Below are 23,560 nucleotides of genomic sequence, written 5' to 3' on the forward strand. Positions count from 1 at the left end.
CCTCAGAATCTGTCAGATGGGAAATAGAAACCTAAACACGAATGAGTGAACGCTAAGCTTTGGATAGGTGAGGGGGACCTCCTGGGGTCCCATTCCTGCTAAAGAAACAGCGTAGCCCTACTGTTGACCTAATGCCACGCTCACAGCAGGGAGAACTGAGATGTTCCACAGCAGCCGTGAGGGTGGTGACAGCCACGTGCCCAGTGTGAGGGGGGGCAGGGACAGGACCTGAGCCTAGGGCTCCGGCTGCTAGTTTCATGCGCGTTTACGAATCTCTCTGTGAATTCTTCAGGGAGAAGTGGAAGTTAATTCTAGGACTGTTCATCTGACCACTCAGGGAGCTTTCTCCTGATGGAGAAGCCCAGCCTCCTGCCCCGTGCATTCACTGACCATCTGGAAAGGGGAAGGCCTGCCAGTTGCCATAGAAACCAGACTGGTGCAGCAGAGAACACCTATGTCGGAACCAGAGAAAACACATCTTTCCTTAGCTCTGGTCGCCACCAGAGTCCTGGCCAGGACCCTTCTTTATCCGTCCTTCACTGTTGCAGCTCCAGCCGTGGTCTGTTCTTCCCTGGGTCCCCACCGAACGCACTTCCGGCCTCCCAGCAATCAGTCTTGGCACCTCCCATCCACCTTCTTCCACAGTCTGCACAGATCTTATCAAGTCACAGCACCCGGAGCCTGGTCTGCAGAGCCAGGCCCTGACTGACCACCCCAGCAGGGCAGGTCCTCTTTAGGCAACGCCCTCCACTCCCTCCCTGTCGCCGGGCATTCGCGCCAGGACCCTTAGTCTAGAACATTCCCAGTGCTGTGCCATGGTTTTCTGTCTTGTTCACCCTTATATTCTTGATTCCTAGCAGAATTCTGGCAACGTGGTGTTAGAAGCGTGAAGGCAGGAAGAACGCACAGGACTGTGAGAGGCAGACACAGGCAGCTGGGAGGCTCTGGCTCAGCAAAGGCGATGCACCTGACACCCTGGGATTCCTCGGACAGGTAAGTGAAGCTTTTCCAACACTGTCAGTGTCTAGTGACACTAATGCCCTCACCTGAAGTTCGGTTTAGAATCGGGCCGACGTGCACTTAGGGTCTGTAGTTCTTTGGCCAGGGGTCAAGAGGCCCACCCTGCAGGAGTCCTTCCATGCTCGGCTCCCTCCCTGGACCGAACGCGAGCGAACACAAGTCTTAGTCCCTGTTAGGTTCACAGACAGGATCTGGGGACAGGCAGATGATTAATGAGTGTTTAATGGATTCCTTTGCTATGTTGAAGCTCTATGGTTTTATGTGGCAGATTCAGCAAGTCTCTCCTGTGTCCTAGTGATTTCACTTGGAGCCTACTCGTGAAAGTAAACTGTAAGTATGGAGGTAACACCTTTCCTATTTCTCAGAGCAGCTCATATGGGACAAGAGCCAAACAAATAGAGGGTCCTGGACCCATTTTCCACCGTCACCTGGCCAGGGGCTGGGCTGGCAGACCCCGCGTCTGCAGAGCTGCCCTGGGATTGCAGAGCTCTGAGGGGAAGTGGCCGCAGAGTCATGCAGTAGGGCTATTATTAGTGGTGCATATCTAACAGTAACGTGACCGGGAGCGTGCACAGCCAGCTTTCCAGCATGCACGTGTGTGCTGGTCATGACCTGAATAATTAATCACACACACCATAACCCAGACTCCCAATTCCGTGGTGCTGTCTATGAATTTTCAATTAATGCTGTGCCTTTTCATCGGTGAGCTTGAGCTGCTTGAGAATAAGAGAATAAACATCAGTACATAATGTAAGAGCACTCTTGGCATCACTTTTTCCTTTAATGAGTGAGACACGAAGCCAGCTTCCAGCTCTGATTTAAATGTGGAAGCTGAGCTGCAGCCCAGAGAGCTGTGCTGAGAAGCCCGGCTCCGGGGAGAGAGCCGGTCAGCTGCCAGCCTCCCCAGGCCCTGGCGCCGTGGCCTTGGGTAAGCCAGCCCAACCTTCTGGGGCTCAGCTAGTTTGCTAGTCAGAGCAAAGCCCAGATGACCTCCCCCTGCCCTCTGTGGGTTTGCCGTAAGTACTGTGTGAGGTGAGGGGTCCTACACCAGGCAGGGCCAGTACAAATGAGTGTGCCCTCCAATGGGGAGGTTTGCGGGCTATTTACAGAGGTGTGGGTAGCACGTAGGAAACGCCCAACGGTCTAGTGCCTTGTTCAGAAGGGGTGAGGATTGGGGACCCAGGGACAGAGAGAGCCAGGTCGAGAGACACCTCTGACAAGAGCTGGAACCTTCAGAGGTAAGTCAGACAGCGTGTGTGTGTGTGTGTGTGTGTGTGTGTGTGTGTGTGTGTCTGTCTGTGTGGGTGTCTGTGGGTGTCTCTGTGTATGTGTGTGTTTGTGTGCCTGTGTATGTGTCTGTGTGTGTGTGTTTGTGTGTGTGTGTGTGTGTATGTGTGAGGGAGGGTTGGTCAGGAATAAATACGCTGACCCTACCCTGCTCCCTCTTTCTAGTGTGACCCCATTCTCTTCATTGGATGGAGACAAATGGAAACCAGACATCAAGGGACCCTGTTGACCCAGCTCATAAAAGTCAGGCTCCTGGAGCAAATGGGAAACATTCAACCAGATTGCTTTAAAAACAAACAAAACAAAACACAATGTGCTACATAGAAAGGATTTTTAAAAAGTTCCCAGTTCAATGTAAGATTTTAAAAATCAAATAGAGAAAGTCTATGATTTTTTTGCACACATGGATTCTTCAATTCACAGAACTTTTGCAGTTTGAAAATGTGATTAAAGCATTTATCATAACCGTACATAATGTAAGACTATTTTTGGTATCATGTTGCCTCTGCCAACAGGATCAATGGGTCACAAATGTAGTTTTGTTTTATTTTAGGTCAATGTAGATTGTCATCTTCAGGAATTGCTTACATAACACTTATTGTCAGAGTTATCTAAAACAATCAATGAATATTTACTTTATAATCGTTCTCATCTCAAATATTTCTAGCACTATTCTGCTAAAAAGCTGAGGTGAACTAGCAACATACGTAAACTGGGACTGTCTAGGTTTCACCACACTCTATGCCACAGCAGCACTGGCTTTCCTAATGTTACATTTGAAATATTTCAAATCCTACATTCACAGAAGTTCTAAAAACAAGAGGGAGATGGGCTTGTGCAAAGCAGGGAGTCACCAAAAACCAGCATATGTGTTCTTATTTCACCTCCGAACCTGATGACACAGGATGGCATCCACATAAGGAAAAGCATGGGTTTATATACAACCCATGCCACTTATCCTGAAAAAGGCCGGCCTGTTAGTATTTTAGTAACAAAGATGAGCAGGGGGAAATCTCAATGGGAAATACTGTATTTGTAAACCAGGTAGAAAATACATCTATTTCATGCTCATTTTAATGTCTCAGGAGAATGAATACTTGTGTCCTTACATGTGTCAGAGTCCTTTCAATTTTCATTGACCCATTCTGCAATGTAAACAACCTTTTTATAGAGACAGCAAGCTTTCAGCATGCTCACTTAAAGAGGAAATACTCCTTTTACTCCTGGAATGGTCTTCTTTAGTTTAATCTGCAAAGAGACGTCTAGGTGAGAAGAGACCATCCCTCGGTTTTGAAGGCTGTTCTGTTTTCGGGAGGCACACCACTGATCAGATAGGCTCCCCAGTCTGCTTACTGCAGCCCAAGCTCCCTCCGTGTGACAGAGGACCAGCCTTGCTCTCATTAACACCTTAGCAGAGCAAACAGCCAACTTAACACTCTGATTATGACTGAAGTCCTGACTTGGCAGAATCCTCAGGGCTGTCCATGTTGAGTTCAATTTCTAAAATTGGTCATCAGGCAGATGCCAGGGAGGGCTACCCCTGTTTGGGGTCAGGACAGCGACCTATGACAGGTTGAGGGCCACCTGGTTCAAGCACAAAACAGGTGTCTGGTCGGAAGACACCCCACCTCCTCAAGTGCCTTCCCCCCGGCACTGTCTCCTGCATGGAGACCAGAGGAGGATTACAAAGTACATGACGAGAGTACATGTCACTCAAATGAGATAAGCATCCCCGTGGGGCAGACAGGGACCAACATGCGACATGAACAGGGACCAGGGCGTGGCCTCAGAATCAGATGGGAGACCGTTCTTTCAGGATCATGGCTGAGCCCCCGCGAGAAGGGACAGTGGAGACTCACCGAGCTGTATGAACCTGTAGTGCAAGAGGATGCTGGTGTGATTTAGTTCTTACCTGGACACGTGGTGGGCACCGAGGCAAGAGCAGTATCTGTGTGTAAGCAGGGAAGGGCGAGTACACTCAGCACACACACACACACACACACACACACACACACACCACATCTACCACATTCACCTTATATACACAACACATATACCATGTGAACAACACACAGCATGCAACTCATACACACATACCACAAACATACATGCAAACCACACACACACACACACAGACCACACACACACACATCCACTCACACACTAAATTACTTTAGATGAACTTCAAATGGAAGTTTGAACGCATATGAAGAAAGCAATGCAACAAAATCTGAGCTCCACAAACTTGCCCAAAGGAAGCAGTCATTCCAAAGGGAATGTGACTAATGGAATGGAGCAGTCTTCCAAACGAAGAAATGACACCCGACGAACCTTAATAAGATTTATAAAACAAAGAGACTGACACAAAACAAACAGAAAGAGATTTGTAAGGCCGATTAAAAGTATAAAAAAATAAAATCTCACCAGGATAAATACTGAAAAGCAGAATAAAAATCATTCCGAATTAGAAGATAGAGCTGAAGTGCTGGGCCTGAATACGGAGATAAAGAGACTGAAAATATGAAACGATCCTGAAAAGAGTAAAGGTTAACTGAGAACTTCCAATGTTGACCTACAGTAGGAGTTAGATGGGATGGTGAACAGGCAACACTTGAGATTACAAAGGCTTAAAATGTCTCTCAAGTGAGGAAAACGTGCATTCGTGTGTGTTTGAGTGTACGCCCAAAGTGCACATTCAGCGCTCAACAGGGCACATTAAAAAAATCTGCACTAGTTACATCATAATGAAACTGAAGAATATCCAGTCTTCAAAGAAACTTATAAAAGCTTCCAGGAAAGAAAAAAAAATAATAATAACCCATAAAATACTGATAAGCTCTTAACTAAATAGTGAAATTAACCACCCACCACCTAGAAAAATCATTGAAAATATTAAGCCCGTTGATTAAAAGGTCTAGTTCACATAGATACTGTGAATTCCAGGGATGTTACTTAAGTAGAAGCATCACACTCAAAACATGCACTTTCCAGCACAGCGTCACGTTGCTAAGAACGTATGTTCACATCAAAAAGTACACCTTCGAGTTCCGCTCACCCTTTGGCTCTATCTACACTTTCAAGGTCGGCAAGTATTTGTGGTTGTGTAGAACAACCCTCAGATTCATGCTTCACCTGGGACCACAGAGCCACTGTATCTCCTTCCTCAACCTGAAGCCCACTCAGGAAACTTCTTACTCAACAGGAGAACGTAACCACTAAACTATTGTCTGTGTCTATGAGTTTTTGTTTTTCATTTGTTTGTCTTGTTCTTTTGTTGTTTTTGGTTTATATACCATGTACCAGTGGTTACCAGAGGGTAAGGGGGGGAGGAGGGGGGAGATGAGGGTAAGGGGCATCAAATATATGGTGTTGGAAGGAGAACTGACTCTGGGTGGTGAACACACAATGGGATTTATAGATGGTGTAATACAGAATTGTACACCTGAAATCTATGTAATTTTACTAACAATTGTCACCCCAATAAATCTTAAAAAATCACTGTTTTCATCAAGTTTACTACTCTATGATATGAATATGTTTTATTCAATTAAAATACTCCTATTGATAGTGAAAAAACAAAACAAAACAGGAGAACGTTGCTTTGCCTTTCTTATTCTGTTTTGGAGTGCCATGTGTGTCCACTGTGTGGTGTTTACACCCGTTTCATGATTTATTTACACGGCACAGTGCTATGTTTCTTCAGTGTCGAGCAAAGACTTGATTTGTATCTGACATTGTATTTTGCAAGCGCACTTTCTAGTAATTCATTAAATGATTATGTAAATGGATTTAAAATTATTTTATAATATGCAGAAATGTCAGTGGATTTTTTATTTATAAGTGTGAATGTGTTTTAGTGGTATTTGGGGAAATTGAAGGGCAGGTGATTTTGTTGCGTTGGGAACAACAAAACTCATTATACTTTTTCCAATGCAAAATAATGGAGCATAGTTTCCCGTTTTCTGAAAATTGAAACAAGTTAGATTTGGGTGCTGAGAGGTACCTGTATTTGTCAGTTACTCATTCTTGCCATCACAATAGAGTTTGCATTTTGTGATTTAAGATTTTGCTGTGCAACAATAAAAGACTCTCATCTGTAGAAAGTTCTAAGATGGTCCCAGCATTTTCAAGGGCTTCAGGGCCTCTTACAAAATGACCTCATCGTGCCCACTTCTTGTCCATTACTGTAGACCAGACCCGACCTGGGTCCTGATTTGTGTCATTCCTTTCCACGGATAGAGCCAGTCCACCCCAGCTCCAGGTTCCAAGATCAGACATGACTTGAGTAGGCGAGTGATACGTCCTCTGCGTCAGGACTCAGGAAGCACCTAACTACAAGGCCCACTCTTCTCCAGATGACTGAGCCAAGACTCTGGGCTGCCCTCCTGGGGTATCTAAGGAAAGGCCCAACACACACCTTCCCAATTCCCATGTCTTGCCTCCTAAGTGATACCTAAACTCTGTGCCCATTGACCAATCTGCACAAAAATACCTGACTTGTCCAAATGTCTCTCCTTGCCCCAGACCCTCCGTCACTGAGCCAGCAGACAACCCTTCCCAGAATCGGCAACCTACAAGGTAAGACATTCCCTGATCAACGTCCCGTCATTCCACCCACTCCCCCACACTCGGTTCTTTGTAGCCCTGCCCACTCCTCTCTATTAAAAAAACCACTCCTTCTGGCCTGACCTTTGGGACAACCACAGATCTTTGGGTCAGCACCCTCCCCCTATAGCAATAGGCTCTTCCCCTGACTGCAATGGACCTTTTTGAACAAAGGCTCTCCTTCCCTAGGTCCAGATTGGTTTTTATCTGACACTACGCACCCAAATCTTATAACGCAGGCCCTGGACCTGAGCTTTTATTTCTGAAGCTCTCCCAGGGATAAACGTCCTATCCTCGCACTCCTCGCTCCGTATCCAGCACATTCTCTGCTGGCACATAGCTGCCTTGACCTGCAAAGGTCATTCTCTGGCTCTGAGCCCTGAGATGCTTCCACCTGGGTTAATTCCCGTAGTCACAGCACACCGTTCCTCCATTCGATAAATAATCAGTAAATCACGTGTGCCAATTCACACAGCTAGGCAGGGCCTCCTCCCAGCTGTGTCCAGCTGTGAACTTTTCCTTGTTGCCTACCTCAGCCCCATGGGCAGGTCTTGTCTCAAATTCAGACTCCTGAGAGTCTTCCCAATTTCACTGTGTGTCAAAATATACGGAGAAAAAAGCATTCATTGCAATATTTCTATTCAACAGTAATGAGAAAGTACTGAGCAAGGGACATTCACAGAACCTGTGAATGCCAAAACATTTTGCAGGGTTTATAAAATAAAACAGATAATAAATAACATAATTGCCCTTCCTTAAAAAAATGGATTTTAAAATTTGGTCTATTTATATGATGATCCATTATAAAACATTTAACAAGCAATCTAGATCTTAATGAATCAATACAGTTAGATTTCACAAGAAAATATGCTGAGTTTAAACATTTTGGCCTAAATTGCTTTAAGAATTACAAATATTAAATTTCCAATAGATTGGCCTATCTCCCAGTTATAAAACCATGAAGCAAATAAGACATTTTAGCAACAATTTATCCCTACCATTAATATTTTGTGAATAACTTGAATTAAACTGTGATTAGCTCTGTATTAGATGTTCACTGCTTTCTGCCATAGCAAACATCTCCTAATCATCTCTTCATGCTTGGAATCCGTGCATAAACTTTGCTGAAATAATTTAATTTAGAATCCTGAGGTCATCCCTGAAGTAATTTGTACTCATGAGAAACTGACTTTTTTCCTTGAATTTTTTCTGATAACTGGCATCAGCATGAGCGTGTGTGGGTAGATGACAGTTCCTCTTAACATCCTGACAGTTCCTTTCAACATCCTGAAACAAATGTTTCAGCCACAGGAGTGGAGGTGCATACATGTGGAGAAGAGTATCTGACAGTAACCCAACAGGCAAATAGAGTTTTCTCTCAGCCAGAAGAGTCTCAGATGCTTTAGAAATGCAGCTGTTCTGTGCTAAGAAATGTCCCACGAAGTACACAGGACGGTTTCCTGCCCTTCCACTGTCACATCAGTGACACACTGGCCTCTAGGAAAAAGAAGGGTGTGGAGTGAAGAGCACAGATGCTGTGTCAGAGTCCTGGCTGGTTCATGTTCCAACTGTCCTACTTTCCAGCTTTGTGACCAGAGCCAACTCACCTGAAAACTGGTTCTCACTGGTTCTCTGTCTGCCAAATGGTCCAGGTCCTCTCTTTGTAATATCAATATCCTGCGTTGAGGTAACATATTCCAGAGCACATGGAAGGCTGAAAGCATGGCTTGCGTGAAAGTCCCAAGATCAAAACCAGGGGAAATCCCCGTGTTGCCTTTGATTCCAGTCCCCACATTTGCGGTAACAAGTGCCGCCAGGCCAGGAATCATCTCAGTTCAGGACCCACCACGAAACTACGACGTTGCCTGCTGCCATATAAATAGGTGCCGTTTTGTACACCCAGAGTAAGATGTCATTGAACACTTGAAATACGGTGAGCCAAGAAAATCACTAATACTTGTGACTAAGGGGTGGGAATTAGACTCGACTTTTATCTAAACTGCAGCCTGGAAAAAAACAAAAAACAAAAAAGAAAAAAAACATGTCCCAGCAACTCACAGACCTGTGAATGAAAAAACTCACCTCTCACTGAGATTGTAGGAAAGTCTTTTGTGCGTAATGATCATAGCAAAGCTTCACTCACACGTGCTTTTGTATGACAGTGGGGTGTTGGGGCGTGCCCTAACAAACACAGAAATTACGTGGCCTTGGCGTCAGGGCTGGGTGGCAAGAGGTGAGCTAACTAATGTAAGACGCTGGGAACATGGATTTCTATGTTACACGCTGACCAAACACTTGGTCACACTGTTATCTCTGATCATTTAAAGGTGGGGAATTAGCTGCTGAACTGAACTGGTGGAGCTGGACAGAGATAGTGAGGTAAACGTGGCTGTATGAGCTCATTGTTATTGTTAGGTCAGCTGCGGGCATGGTCAAAGCCCCTCCTCGCATGATAGAAACTGGGGCCCCTGGCGTTTCCCAGAAAAGGCAGCGGACCCTGGTGCGATAAACAGCTCTGGATACAGCCGCTCGCGCCCGATCTGCGCTGGGGCGGGGGCTGCTCATCTGCCACCTCACTCAGCCAACCCCCACCCCAAAATTGCATATATGCCTCCCTCCCTCTACCCTGGGAGCGACTTCACCGGCCGTCTGCTGACCGGTGAACCTCGCCCCGGGGCGCAGAATAAAGCACGCACTTTGCTCAACCCGCTTGACTATCAGTCTCATTATCTCGCCGCAAGCCTTACAGTTATTATTCTATATGATGAGATTCTCCAGGAAAGATTTGATCTCAGAAAAACAAACAGACGAAAAAAAAAAGAAAGAAAAAAACCTTGAAGCAGAATTACAGGAAGACTAGGTAGGACCCCAAAATTTCCGAGTCTGAAGATTCAGAAAATAAAAGCGTGTGGATACCTGTTGCATTCATCACTGGGTACAGGCCGCCTCTCACCACCTCTCACCACACCCAAGGCATTTAGAAACAATGCTGCACAACAGGTGACAGAGCATCCACGGGTCCCAATGTACGAAACGAAGAGTCTACTGGACACGCATTTCCCATGCTGCTGCGAATGTTATTTTACTCTCTATGCCTGAGGTTTCTCCCTCCAACAAGTGGTAACAAGGAGCTGCTCAGCAGGAATTTCCTGAGGGCGGGATACACCTTGCTGCTGGTCGCCCCGCTGCCGATGGAGGTGCCAAGACACAGGCTCCCAGCAGCCCAGCTACTCCCAGACAACAGGTCACTGAGTTCCTTCTCTGTCTAGCCTGACAAGGCTCCCAGGCATCTTCCTAGTGTGGGCCTTTTATGTAAATATACATGTGCTCTTTTCTCCTTTACTGAAGCTTATGGAGTTAAGGATTACAAAAACATGCAGGCCTGTAACATGTGCTTACTGATCACATCTCTGCAATGAGGTGTTGATGCGGATAATATACTTGGAAAAGAATTGATAGAAGAATTTGGACATTAAGAAGCTCTAATGTATCAGTCCACTTTGAAGAAAAAACATGATATTTAAAAAATAATGGAGCTACCACACATCCATCAAAATGGCTAAAATCCAAAAAGCTGACAATACAAATTGCTGGCAAGGATGCAGAACGACAGGAACTCTAATTCATTTCTGGAGAGAACACAAAATGGTATAGCCACTTTGAAAAACAACTTGGCAGTTTGTTGCAAACTACACACAATATTACCAGAGAATCAGGCAGTTCATGTACCTAAGTATCTACCCAACTAGTTTGAAAATGTTTGTTCAGCACACAAAGGCTGAACAAAAAAAATTTTATAATAGCTTTATTCATAATTCTCAAAAACTGGAAGAAACAAAGATGACTTTCGATAGGTGAATAGGTAAATAAACTGTGATATATCCATGCAATGAAATACTAAGTGATACAGAGAAATGAAGTTTCAAACCAAGAAAAGACTTTGATGAATCTTAAGTACATATTTTGAGTGAATGAAGTCAGTCTGAAAAACCTGTGTGATTCCACTTATGACCTTCTGTAAAGGTAAAACCATAGCAATAGTAAAAAAAGATCTGTGTTTGTTGGGAGTTCGAGGGGAAAGAGGAATGAATAGGTGAATCACAGAGAAATTTTTGGAGACGTTAAACTATTCTACGTGATATTGTAATGGTGGATGCACGGCATTATATGTCCGTCAAAACCCCACAGAGCTGTATAGCACAAAGAATGAACATTAATGTATGCAAATTTTAAAAAAATCATTGAAGAGTTTGGAGAATCTCAGGAAGAAATGTGGCTGTGACAAGAGAGTGGAACCATATTACAAGGGTAGGAAGCAATCTCACGAAAGAGGACAAGGGAAATTGTTGACTTTAACTTTGACGAGGATGGGAATCTCTAAAACTAAGGGAAAAACAACTATACTAAAGCACTGCACACTAGTTGCTAAAGTTGTTACCCACCAGTGTGTAGGTTGACAATTCTGATTCCACTGTACATGTACACTGGAATGGAACTGTGATGGTGCAAATGGCCTGTGGCTGGTGGGGGCCAGGCTTCTCACGGTGAGTGTGAGAGTTGACAGATAAGGAACAGGAGGAGTGATCATGTGATAAAGGGTTAGGGTTGGATACATCAATAAGACTCATATTTAGCTTAACATAGATTCGTGGCTATATATAGAAAAAATTATATACGTTTACGTTTCCTGGATATGTCAGCTGAGAGGATCTAGAATAAAGACACTCTGGTAGCAAAGGGCACATCAAGCACCCAGATCTTGGTTTCTAACCTGATTTTACAATGAAAGGAGCATGAACTCTTTAGAGCAATGGCTGATTCTAAGACTGAGGAGAAAATATACAAGATGAGGCTGGAGCATCGTGTAGTGCAATACTGTAACGAAGTACTCAACACACACACACACACACACACACACACTCACACACTGATGAGAGTTGTGAAATACAGCTTCAAAGTACAAGAACTCGCAATGTCCGGAGCTGGAACAATTTGAGTAATAATAAAAATAATAATTAATAATACATGCAATACTATTGGTTTACAAAATAAATATCCATAAGTCCATAGTGACATAAATAAAGAACTGAGTAAATAAATAAAGGGAAGAGAAGAGATAAATCTCCTGTGCAAAGTAATTCTAGATAATTAATCTAGATACTCTGCCCTCACAGAGGTGACACATGTCCCCACTCCTTAGGGATAAGCTATGTGTAGTGACTTCCTTCCCAATAGTAGAGTATAGAAAGGAAAAAGAACACCTGCACAGGGGACAAACCTGACAACATCACCTCAGCCAGGTGGTCAAGGTCAACATCAGCAGTGATAAGCCATGTGGCCAACATGTAACCTTGATGTGATATGATGAAGATGGCACTTTACCCCTGTGGTGTTCCTCCTAGAAAGTCATAACCCCAGGCCCACCAGGAGACAACATCAGACAGTCCCATTTTGGGGACAATCTACAAATTGCCTGACCAGTACACTCAAGGTCATCAAAAACAAAAGAAGTCTGAGAAACTGTCACAGCCGAGAAGAGACATGGCAACTAAACATAGCATGGCATCCTGGATGCAATCCTGAGACAAAAAAAAAGACACATGGATAAAGTATGGACTTTAATTAATACTCCTGTATCAATATTGGTTCATTAATTGCAACAATGGTACCGCTATAAGATGTTAATAATAGAGGAAGCTGGGTATGGGACTTAGGGAACTTTGTACTGTGCTCAGAACTTTTCTGCAAATCTAAGTTTTTCTAAAATAGAAAGTTTATTAAAAATGTAATGAAGCATTCACAAAACGAGTATCTCGTTTTGTTCACACCTACAAGGTCATAGCAAAGTGATAGAAGCTAAGCCAATACTTTCAGATTTTGACGGGGAGGCTGGATTTTGTGAAACGAGTAATGAAAATGCTGAAGTCCTGTTAGTGTTTCCCAGACAAGAACTCGCATCCAGGTACCTCATTTAACATGACGCCAACCTCTCCAGAGAAGGGACAGAGTAGAAGAGAAGCCCCAAATATGTCAGGACAAATGTTTGGAAGAAATGTTAAGGCATGAAAATAAATGATTGGGTAGTCTGACCACAACTTGTGGAAAAGCATCACATTACAAACACCACTCCAAGCCCAGTCATGTTCTCAGTGGCTGTATGTCCCAAGCAAAAGGACACGCAAGCACAAGCTGGTATGGGTTGTGTTCCCCATAACGATGTGGAGGTTCTAACTCTCAGAAACCATGAGTACAGACTTATTTAGCAGTAGAGTCTTTGCAGGTCATTGAAGCCATCATAGTGGGCCCTAGTCCAACATGGCTGATGTCTGTATAAAAAGGGGAAATTGGAACATAGACACACACACACACACACACACACACACAAGAGGACGCCATATGAATTGGAGTGACACTGTCACAAGCCGAGGAACACCAAAGATTTCTGGCAGACCACCGAAAGCTACAGGAAAGGCACGGATCAGATTCTCCCTCAGGATCTCAGAAGGAAGCCTTGATTTCAAACTTCTGGCTTACAGAACAATGAAATAATAAATTTGTGTTGATTAAGCCACGCAGCTTGTGGTACTTTGTGACAGCTGCCTTAGCAAACTCATGCACACACTTTTTTCTTTCTTGCTTGCTTTTTAGAAAAGTTTTTTTTCATTGCCTGTTGCCTTATACCTGCTTCACAACCATTCACTCCTGGGGTCTCATATATGAAGAAGGGGGACCACCTACCATTTCTGTGGACCTAGAATATGGAATTGTCAATCCGCCTGCAGCCATATTCTTGTTCACTGTCACTTTTTGCCAAGCAGTACCGGTGACTAGACACTCTAGCTAACCCTTGACCACCACACCCTACTCAAACAACTGTTTTATTCATTAAGAAACCTTCATTTTAATATTACCTTGATTATAAATGGTATTTTGCAAACTCTCTTTGCATTAATTCTGTATGTTTAACCGTAATTTAAAATGATAATTTGCATCTGAGCCTGTGCAGCATCATTGCATATTGCAAACAAATGCACAAGCTAATGAGTTCATTAGATGCTAAATAAGTAGGCAACTGCTATTTTAAATTATTTATGTTGTAGAGAAATCAGTGCAGGATTGTTAAAGAAGGGTTCAGAATGTTCAAGTAGAAAGGTGGTCATTTTGCTTACACTGTGACACGTTATTGTTGTCTGTTTATGGCTAAACTGCTCGCCCACATGCGTCTTATGAGCCAGCAGCTCCAATGGGACTCAAAATGGTACTCCGTGGCAAGCAAGGATGCTGAGCCACCCCAAGAAAGGAATCCATACAGAACATAGGCTTCACCATTCCAGTCTCCCCTCACAGTCATCTGGTCTCCCAACATTCTGCTTTGAAGACATTTTCCATCTTTCTGTTAAACCCTCATGGTCAACAAGCCACAGGATTGGGTGTGAGCAGCAACAACTCCATCAAGTGGAAAAGTCACAGGGCTTGATCAAAGCCTGGAAGCACAAGTACTTTGCACGACCATTTGGCTCAGAGTCTCATGAAACGTCCTCCTTCCATTGCCTCCTGTCCCAGAACCTCGCACAGAGTTCTCTATGATTGGTTGGCTGAGGAAGAAAAATAATCATCAGCCCTGGTTATATAGATAGTGTTTTACGATAGAGTTGCCCTGATGAGTGGTTGACAGCTGCAACATTATGGTGTCACAAGGGATGTTCTTATAAGACCAGGGTTAAGGTGAATTCTCCCTGTGGCCAGAACTTGAAGCAAAATGATGTATTGTCCACTTTTTCTAGACTGAAACACAACACAAAAAGGGCTCCACACTGGTTTATAAGTTGTGGCCATTGGGTTGACTGGATGTGTTACAACATGTGGGCAGTAAGAGATGGTCTGTAGAAGAAAAAAGACGGTTTGAGTTTTCAGAGAAGATTACTTAACTTGATTTCCAAAGAATTACCTCAAATGAAAGTGATATAAAAAGTCTGTTATATTGGACTCTGTATTTCTAAAGAAAATAAAGCTATTCCTGAAGAAAAAGGGGCCCCATTATAGTTAAATGGCCTCAAACTTCCAGGAAGCCAAGTGGAGGCAATTTCTTAGGTGCCTCCAAGAACTGGGTGCCAAGGTCAGAGCCCCAGGACCCAATCTACAAGGGTACCCCGCAGCCTGCATTGTACCCATATGGTGATGTCTTATGAGTTAATCAGACATTTGGGAGCTGAGAGTCTACTGCCAAGTGACATCCGTTCTAAGGAAATGAAAGTCTGGGCAACCATATTACAAGTATGTTCTGAAATAAGGACTTTTTTTTTTTTTTTGTAAGTAGATTCATTCTAATATAGGTGGTACCTTTCTCCTTTCATTGAGGAAATTATTCCTGAAGATAGAATAATATGTGACATGACTATACCCCCAAAGACAGAACAGATAATAAAGTTATGGGTAATGACATAATTATATAGTTACATTGTAACAGTCAACCTCTGAATGTCAAGTGCAATTTTGGTGTCTGTCTCGAACATGATGGGTGGCTATGTCAGCAAAATAAACACTGCTTCCATCTCAGAGAAATGCAATCCTCTTTGGACAGTAATTGGTGTCAGCAGTTCTTGAGGTCTTGAAAAGGGAACATTGAGAGTCGCAGGTGTGGATTTCTTAGTGCCTGGTTTCTCATAGCCTCGGACCCACAAGAATTGCACAAATTGCCATGGGAACTTATGCAAGATGACGAACTCAGGACACACTCAGGCTTCGAGGCCAGTCTGAGCCACTTCCGTCTGACTGGCCTTGTTTTTGCAAGTCACAATTTAGGAGCATTGGCAACCAGAGGTAGCCCTGATGACCACACATTCCTTTTCTTTATATTATTAGGTCGATGAAGTAAACCAGGTGGATAGATGTACAGTGATGGGTAGCAGGTGAGGGCTTGCAGCTGCACCTCCTAACTCACACACTGTTCTGCGCTGGCCCGTGCGCTGTCTTAGTGGGACATGGTCGTCTTCATTTTCTGCACACCTGATAACATTGAACACGCACTCGTGTTTTCAGTATTGGTTGGAATCCTCAAAGTAAAATGTTAAACTATTATGGCTATTTAACACATTACTCCATTACTCAGGAGGGTGACGTGTTCTGAGACGATCATCAAACTGAGTGACTATTGACCTCCTAATGTACTAAGATTCTATCAATTCTATTTCCTTAAAGTGACAGACTCCTTCATTTAAACTTTCCTAAAAACACATCCTCCAAATAAAACTAACCTCCCTCAACCACTGATGTTTAAAGATTACCATAAAGCTCTTATTTCTAAACAAACATTTTAAAAGCCCTAAAGCATCAAATTTAATTTTATGAAATGTCTCGTTTTATAAATTGTGTGAAATCCGCTAGTGTGCTATTTAGGTCGTTGCAGGCTTCCCTCTCAGCCATCTGGTCTCCCTAATGGACTTTTTCCTTTAGAGCAGCAGTTTGGAGGAGCCTAGACCCCCGGGCACACAGGGCATGCCCGGCACTGAGGCACGTGGAAGCTGTTACTGAGGTCTCTCCCAACGCAGCTGCTGACTCACCGTGAAAGACCGGCCAGGTCCCTCAGCCCAGAGGTTTCAAAAATGAATTGTTCCCATCAACTCTGCCTAATAGAGTGTATAATAAAGGACCATTTTCTGGCACTAACAAAAAAAAATTATCAAGCTATGCTTTGCCCACTTTAAAATTATGCCCAAAGTCAATCTTAGCTTCTGGAAGCTAAAAATTCCAGGAAAAAAAATTCTCTGTGTGTTTCTTTTTGCCAGTGTTCAGCAGATTTAGACGAGATCATTGCCTACTCTCCTTTGAAAATACTCGTTCGTGAGCTGCTGAAAGTTTTGTATGAAATGCTCCTCCTTTCCTAACGAGCGTGTGGTTTAGGCTGCAGTGGCCCTAACATCGATCGTACCCCCAGAGGCACGGTGACCGGGGAGAGGGGAGGAAGCCCCTGACACACACACCGTCTTTAAATTCTGAACTAGATGGAGTGCTGGAGAGGGGACAGGAGAAGCAAAGCCTACCATTTGCGGAATCCTTGGTTGATTGGTAGAAACTCATATGAAATTTAATGTAATGTGCACTTGACTGATCTGTTCACCTAAAATAATTTACAGTTCATTCCTCCCCTTCCTCAAATCCAGGAAACAGTGACTAATGTGGGTTCCCAAGAATGGGGGTTTGATGTTGCCAACTGCCTGCTCAGAGGTGCGATCCTGCTGCTGACGCAACGTCTCCTGGCCCCCCAAAGCCTCCTCTCTCCGTGCAAGAGGTAAGCTGGTGTGAGGCAACATGGCCTCGCTCCATTAGGGGACAAAGAGAAAGGGCCAGAGAGGAGCCAGACACAGCTGTGAAGGCAGCATCTGACCAGAGATGCAGAAAGAACCACTTTACAGCATATGCGTGCTATAAATTTCTCACACGCACACAAACACTTCTTTCATTTTGAAGTTAAACAAAAAGCTACACCTTTTTAAGACTTTCTGTGCAACTTTATATTATAAAAAGAGTTCTAGGGAAATTTCAAGCAAATAACATTGTAAGCTTAGAATGTTTTATATACCGAAAACAGAGATAACTACTAAAATAAAGATATGGATGACTTCATTTTATATATATATATATATATATATATATATATATATATATCCCCAAAGAACACTTAATTTTCCTCTGGATTTGAACATATGTTTGTGTTCCCTCTCACACTGACCGTTAAAACATAGCTTATTTTGTTTGTAATTGCCAAAATAGCCAAGATGTACTTCACTAGGTAAATGGATAGACAAACTGTGGTACATTCAGACAATTAAGCATTATTTAGTCATAAAAACAAATGTTTTATCAAGCCATGAAAAGACAAGGAGGAACTTTAAATGCATGTCACTAAGTGAAAGAAGCCAATCTGAGAAGGTGAAGTACTCTGACTCCAACTATAGGACATTGTGGAAAAAGCAAAACTCTATCAGTGGTTGCTGGGAAGTAACGGTGAGGAGAGAAGAGGGGAGGGATGAACAGGTGGGGAACGGTGGATTTTTAGGGCAGTGACGCTCTGCTATGTGATACTATCATGATGGATTCACGTCATTATACGTTTATCAAAACCCATACAATGCACCCAAAGAGTGAACCCTAATGTAAGCTATGGACTTTAATTAATGGTAGTGTATCAATATTGGTTCATCAATTTTAACAAATATACTGCCCTAATATAAGACGTGATAAAAGAGAAAATTGTGTGCTGTGGAGAAGAAAAGTATGGGGGGATTCTCTTTACTTTCTGATCAACTGTTCTATAAACATAACAGGCTCTAAGAAAAAGTCTACTAATTTTTTTAAAAAAAAAGCTTATAAAATTAGAGCTATGACATAGAAGCCCACAGCCGGTGATATAAATTCCTCAGAATAGCCACATGAATGAAAACCAAGGCGAGGAATGAAATTAAACAAACACCCAAAATATGAGTGTCAGGACCCTGTGGCCTCGGACTGGCGACCACAGTGTTTGAGTGTCAACCAGCACATCCAGCTCCAGTGGAAACGACTGTCTACACCAACCCAGACGTTCCTGAAACGTGAGGGGTGCCAAGGGGTTGTCCAATCGCGCGGGGAGGAACTTGGCACGGACCTGGAGATTCTTCATCCTCAGGTTGGAGAAAAGCGAACCCAGTCAGGGCAAAATGCCCTGGGTCCCCCAAAGCTATGAGGTCACAAGGACAATGGTCACCCTTCAATATGACAATGGTTATTTAGTAAGATTTAAAGCTAAGAGTTTTCAAATGCCGTCTACTTCCAGAGTGATTGTGTGGCTGGGATTCAGATTGAAAAGCGCCAAGACTTTCCCAAGCACACGAGGTAAAGACTGCAGGCAGAGGAAGGGGAGCTGGAAGTCAGAAAGAAAGGCCAGGGACATCCCTCCAAAAAGCAGGACATCTCTGTGAAGTGAGTGTCCTGGCCATGTTCCGGACAACAGGTAAAGAGGAGGGGAACCTGTGCACTATCGGGGAGGTTGTGCAGGAAGCCAGGGGTTCTCAGCGCCCAGCCAAGAAGGCCTGGAAGTCCCACTGGGTCTGAAGAAATGGTAGCAATTTAGCAATTTGGAGAGCTGTCACTGAAAAGAGAGACAAAAGTGTTTTGTTTTGTTTTTTTCAGATTTCCAGCTACTGCCACAAAATAAAAAACGGCACTAACAATTGTTATGTTGTTATTCTAAAACAGCGTGTTTATTGAAAAAAGTAACAGTTAAATAGGGAAATAATAAAAGAAGGCAAGAAAAGGGACAAACGGCTAATTCCTGGCCCAAGTGGGTGCTATTATTTCTCATTGGATGGTCAGTTAGCCGTAGCAACACTGTTTGCCCAAAGGCTCAATTCTCAACAAGTTCAATTTCGTGTTTGCAAATAGCTGTGAAGTCAACTTGTAACAACACCCCTAGATTGGAACATTGTCCATGAAATGTTAGTCCTTTCCTTTGTTTTTCTTTACTGTCGTCACACAATTTTTCTTTATACTCATCACACAGGGTGCTTTCCTGCAGACCTCTGAGCTGTGCGTGCACTGTATAGCAGGGAAACACAAACCCAGCTATGTAAGACAATTATCTTATGGCACTTGAGATAAGAAGTCAACATGGGCTCACTGAGCTCAAATCAAGGTGGCACAGGCTGTGGTGCTTCCTGCAGGCTCTAAGGAAGAATCCAATGCCTTGTAATAGGATGGAGGCCCCTGTTTCCTCGTTGGCTGTCAGTGGAAGACTGTTCCAGCTCCCAGGGAACCTCTGCAATCCTTGGCTCATGGCCCCCTTCCTCCATCTTCCCAGCCCACAAGAGTCCTTCTCGTGGTCTAGAACGTTCCAGCCTCTCTTCCTGCTAGTACATCTCTCTGAGGATTCTTGTCCTCCCTCTTCCACTTCTAGGGATACACATGATTGCATTGAGCCCACCCAGACACCCAGGATAATGTCCCTATCTTAAGATCTGTAACCTTAATCCCACCTACAAGTCCTTCTGTGACATGACACATTCATGAGTTCCAGGTATTAGGGTGTGCACATCTGGCTGGGGGGAGGGAACATTATTCATTCAGCCACACCTTCCATGTGAAAGCAGCATCGGTATTGTTCACTCATGTCAATCACACACCTATTCATGCATCCACTTTGGGCTCACACTCAACCTTCACGCCTCTCCTCTCTGCTCCCAAAAAGCACTCATCTCCAGGATGGCGGCAAAGCCGAAGTGCTCTGACTCTTGCTGACTCACCTGTCCTTGCTGACAGCTGCACGGAATCCAGACAGCCCTTTATCCTTCAGATTCTTCAAACAAAAAGCCAGTCTGAGCTCATTCTTGAAATTCTCCAAATCTCCCTGCCAATGGCCTCTTCGTGATTCGGGGCAGAGAGTGCTGGCTTGTGAGAGCCTTGGGATCTCTGTGGAATGGGCTTCTGCCTCGTGGGCTCAGCGCCCAGAGGGGAGCCTTACCTGAAGTCCAGTGAGTGGGTCAGGCTACGTGTTCTGTGATCTGCATGCAGAGGACGTGGACGGATCACCACTCTCCGCTCCACAGGTGCTGACCACTTGTTTATGGAAATCATCACGGGCATCTCCATGGAAAGAGCCATTTACACTGTGAAGGAAGAGCTTTGGTTGGTGCTTTGGTTCCTAAGGTTCTCGATGCATTTTTCACACAGAGAGTTATTAAAAGCGATTCTGGTGACCCTAGGGTGTGCAGGGAAAGATGAATTACTCATGGTCTGAAGTGAATTACAGATACAGGGAAGTGGAGAGAGCAAGAATAAATTCATAGATTGCTTATGGGCTTGGAGTTTACGTGTGTGTAGGACCTAAACAAGCCAAGGCTTTAGCTTCTTACCTCAAAAAGAGCTAATGGCTTTCCCGTTTCACCAGGGAAGGTGATGGGGATTAGGGGTTAAAGTAAAGCTGGGAAAATCTTAAGACCCATTAGGAAAGGAATCAGGAAATTTCAATAAGGAAGGACACCAAAAAATCAAAGTCAGGGGACTCTGGGGATAGTTGAAAATAGAAATTTCTAATAAGCGTATTTTGATGCCACACTTGAAAAACACGCCACTTCAAGATCCCTGCCTGCAGTGAAGTCGTATGAGCCGTGCAGTTGGATAAGGTGGTTGCAGCTGCAGCCCAGGCCCATGATCCACTCCACGTCTCGCTTCCTTTCCACAGGCCCATGTCCTAGCACAGGCACACGCTTCCTCTCATGGGGAGGACACCTTCCCGACCACACGCACCCACTTCTGGCCTATTGTCACATCACTTCTGGCCTATTGTCGCCGAGATGCGGAGGTCAGTCTAACCATGAGAAAGCGCTTGGCGAACCCAAATCCAGGACATTCTACCAAGTGTCTGACCAGCAAGCTCACACAGATGTGTCACTGAAGGTGCTTCGTGCAAAGCAGCGGTGTGAACGCCCCACACGGCAGGCATTTGGTCGGCCTGGCCTCCACAGGTGCCGCTGCTCTTGTTTTTATCACACCAACCTTGCCTTCCAGCAGGGATGGGCCAATGTGGGAGGTAAAACGAGAACTGTCTATGTAAAAGACCGGTAGATTGTGTATCACAGAAATAAGTACTATGTCTTTCACAGAACAGGTGACTAGACATTGTTGTATGCACAGAAGGCTTTCTGAAGGAAGGGAGGAAGCAAACTTGACTTTGGCCAGAAAGATGAATAGTACTGAGTTTGAGGAAGAAAGACTTTCAAATAGATAAACACACAAGGCGGTCCTGGAGGTGTCCAGGACACCCCTGGCTTTGCAGCAGCTCATTGTGCATTCAGAGGATGGCAGCACCTCCTAACTTGCTATAGCACAACCAGCAAGCGGGGTCATCTTTGAGTTAATGGTTCCCACCTTTGAGTCATCGCTTAGTTTCCTGTTGCTCCTCTAACAAGTCACCACAAACTTTGTGGCTTACACTAACACATATCTTACGGAAGTCAGAAGTCCAAAATAAGACTCAGGTGCTCAAATCAAGTGTGTGGGCAGAGCTGGCTCTTTCTGGAGGCTCCACAGGAGAATCAAGTCCTTGCCTCTTCTAGCTTGTAGAGGTACCTGCATTGCTGGGCTCCTGGCTGCCTCACTCCCATCTCAGCCTTCAGAGCCCATTGCTGGCACCTCCCCCCATGGACCCTCGTGCCTCCCTTTTATAAAGAGCACTGTGACTACCTTCAGAGCCCACTCAGACAATCCAGGATAGTCTCCAGCAGTGAGGGGGGTATGGGTGGAAGAGAATTTCAGAGGACCTCAAAGACAAGCCTTGTGAGTTAGACATTCTACCTGTAAGGAGCCAGCCAGGAGCAATGGAGGGAATATTAAATAGGCTCCTAACATAAGAAAAAGGGCATCTGGGCGGCCAGATGGCTCAGTTGGTTAGAGCGCGAGCTCTGAACAACAAGGTTGCCGGTTCCATTCCTGCATGCAAAGGTGGGCTGCGCCCCCACCCCCACCCCGCAACTAGACTGAAAATGGCTACTGGACTTGGAGCTGAGCCACAATTAGATTGGAAGACAACGACTTGACTTGGAGCTGATGGGTCCTGGAAAAACACATTGTTCCCCAATATTCCCTAATAAATAAAAAAAAGAGGACATTACGAGCAAACACATGGGAGACTGTCACCTGCAGTTTGGCTTGCCAGAAAGGAAGCTGGCTGGGACACTTCGGCACAGTTGAAAAGACCCAGGTGTGGGAGTCCCCTGAGAAGGGAGAGCAGGCATGTTGGGGTCAGGGAGGGGAGGAGCAAAGGGAAAGACAAATCAGAGGCGGGTCCAGGAGAGGTGACCACCAAGCCCTGGGGACAAGTGGGAATGCTCATTGTCCTGAAAGCTGTAGCAGCTCCCAGGTTGACGTGGAGACTACAGGAGCGCTGAGAGATCTGCTCCCAGGCACTCACTGCGGTGATGTGGTGTATTCTCATTCTCTTAGGGGGTATTTGTCATATTTATCTAGCTTATAATTTAATTGTTTCAATGTTTGAAAGAATATAAAGGGTCGGACTACACTTCAGAATAGGAACATAGGAATGCCCAACTGATCTGAATACATTTTCCATTTCCATCAAACGGGGACAACCTCGACCCAGTGAGCACAAAGACTGAGGATTCTGAAGCATACAGAATCATGTCTAGAAGTTAATGTAAATAAGAAGTTTGATAAAGGGTAACATGGAAACACGAGTTAGGATTGACACAGACCTTCCCTATGGCAAGCCCCCTGCCCAGCTCTCTGTGACAGTGATTGCCCATGTTTTGATCACAGGATGAGTTTTTTTCCTTAAGAGTGTTGTGAGAATAATTAGAAAAGTTACAAAGAAAGTTAGACTTTAGGTAACAATAAAAATTGGAAATTTTGTTTTAAAGTCTATAAAACAAAGCAAGAGTCTTCGAAAATACAGCATCTATATTTGCACTGGCTACAATGCACTTTTTTCCCCCTCTTCTCACTCAAGTAAAATCCATTCCCAGCCCAAGTTACTTGAAAATGTCAAATCAGACTCACTGTGGGATCATGTGGTAGGTATTCAAGACCATCTGATTTCTTTGCTTTGAATATTTTAAAAAGAAATGCTATCACTTCCAATGAGAACCTAAATCAGTCC

General features: G+C 44.3%; 1 long non-coding RNA gene across 1 annotated transcript; it reads left to right on the forward strand.

Moving 5' to 3' along the window:
* Positions 1–359: 359 nt before the first annotated feature.
* On the forward strand, positions 360–5,607 carry LOC141570738 (uncharacterized). Its single transcript, XR_012495195.1, has 3 exons — positions 360–993; positions 1,268–1,350; positions 2,473–5,607. It is a non-coding gene; the product is annotated as an uncharacterized LOC141570738 (long non-coding RNA).
* Positions 5,608–23,560: the final 17,953 nt, after the last annotated feature.

Source organism: Rhinolophus sinicus, linkage group LG03, assembly GCF_036562045.2.
Source record: "Rhinolophus sinicus isolate RSC01 linkage group LG03, ASM3656204v1, whole genome shotgun sequence".
Taxonomy (NCBI): Eukaryota; Metazoa; Chordata; class Mammalia; order Chiroptera; family Rhinolophidae; genus Rhinolophus; species Rhinolophus sinicus.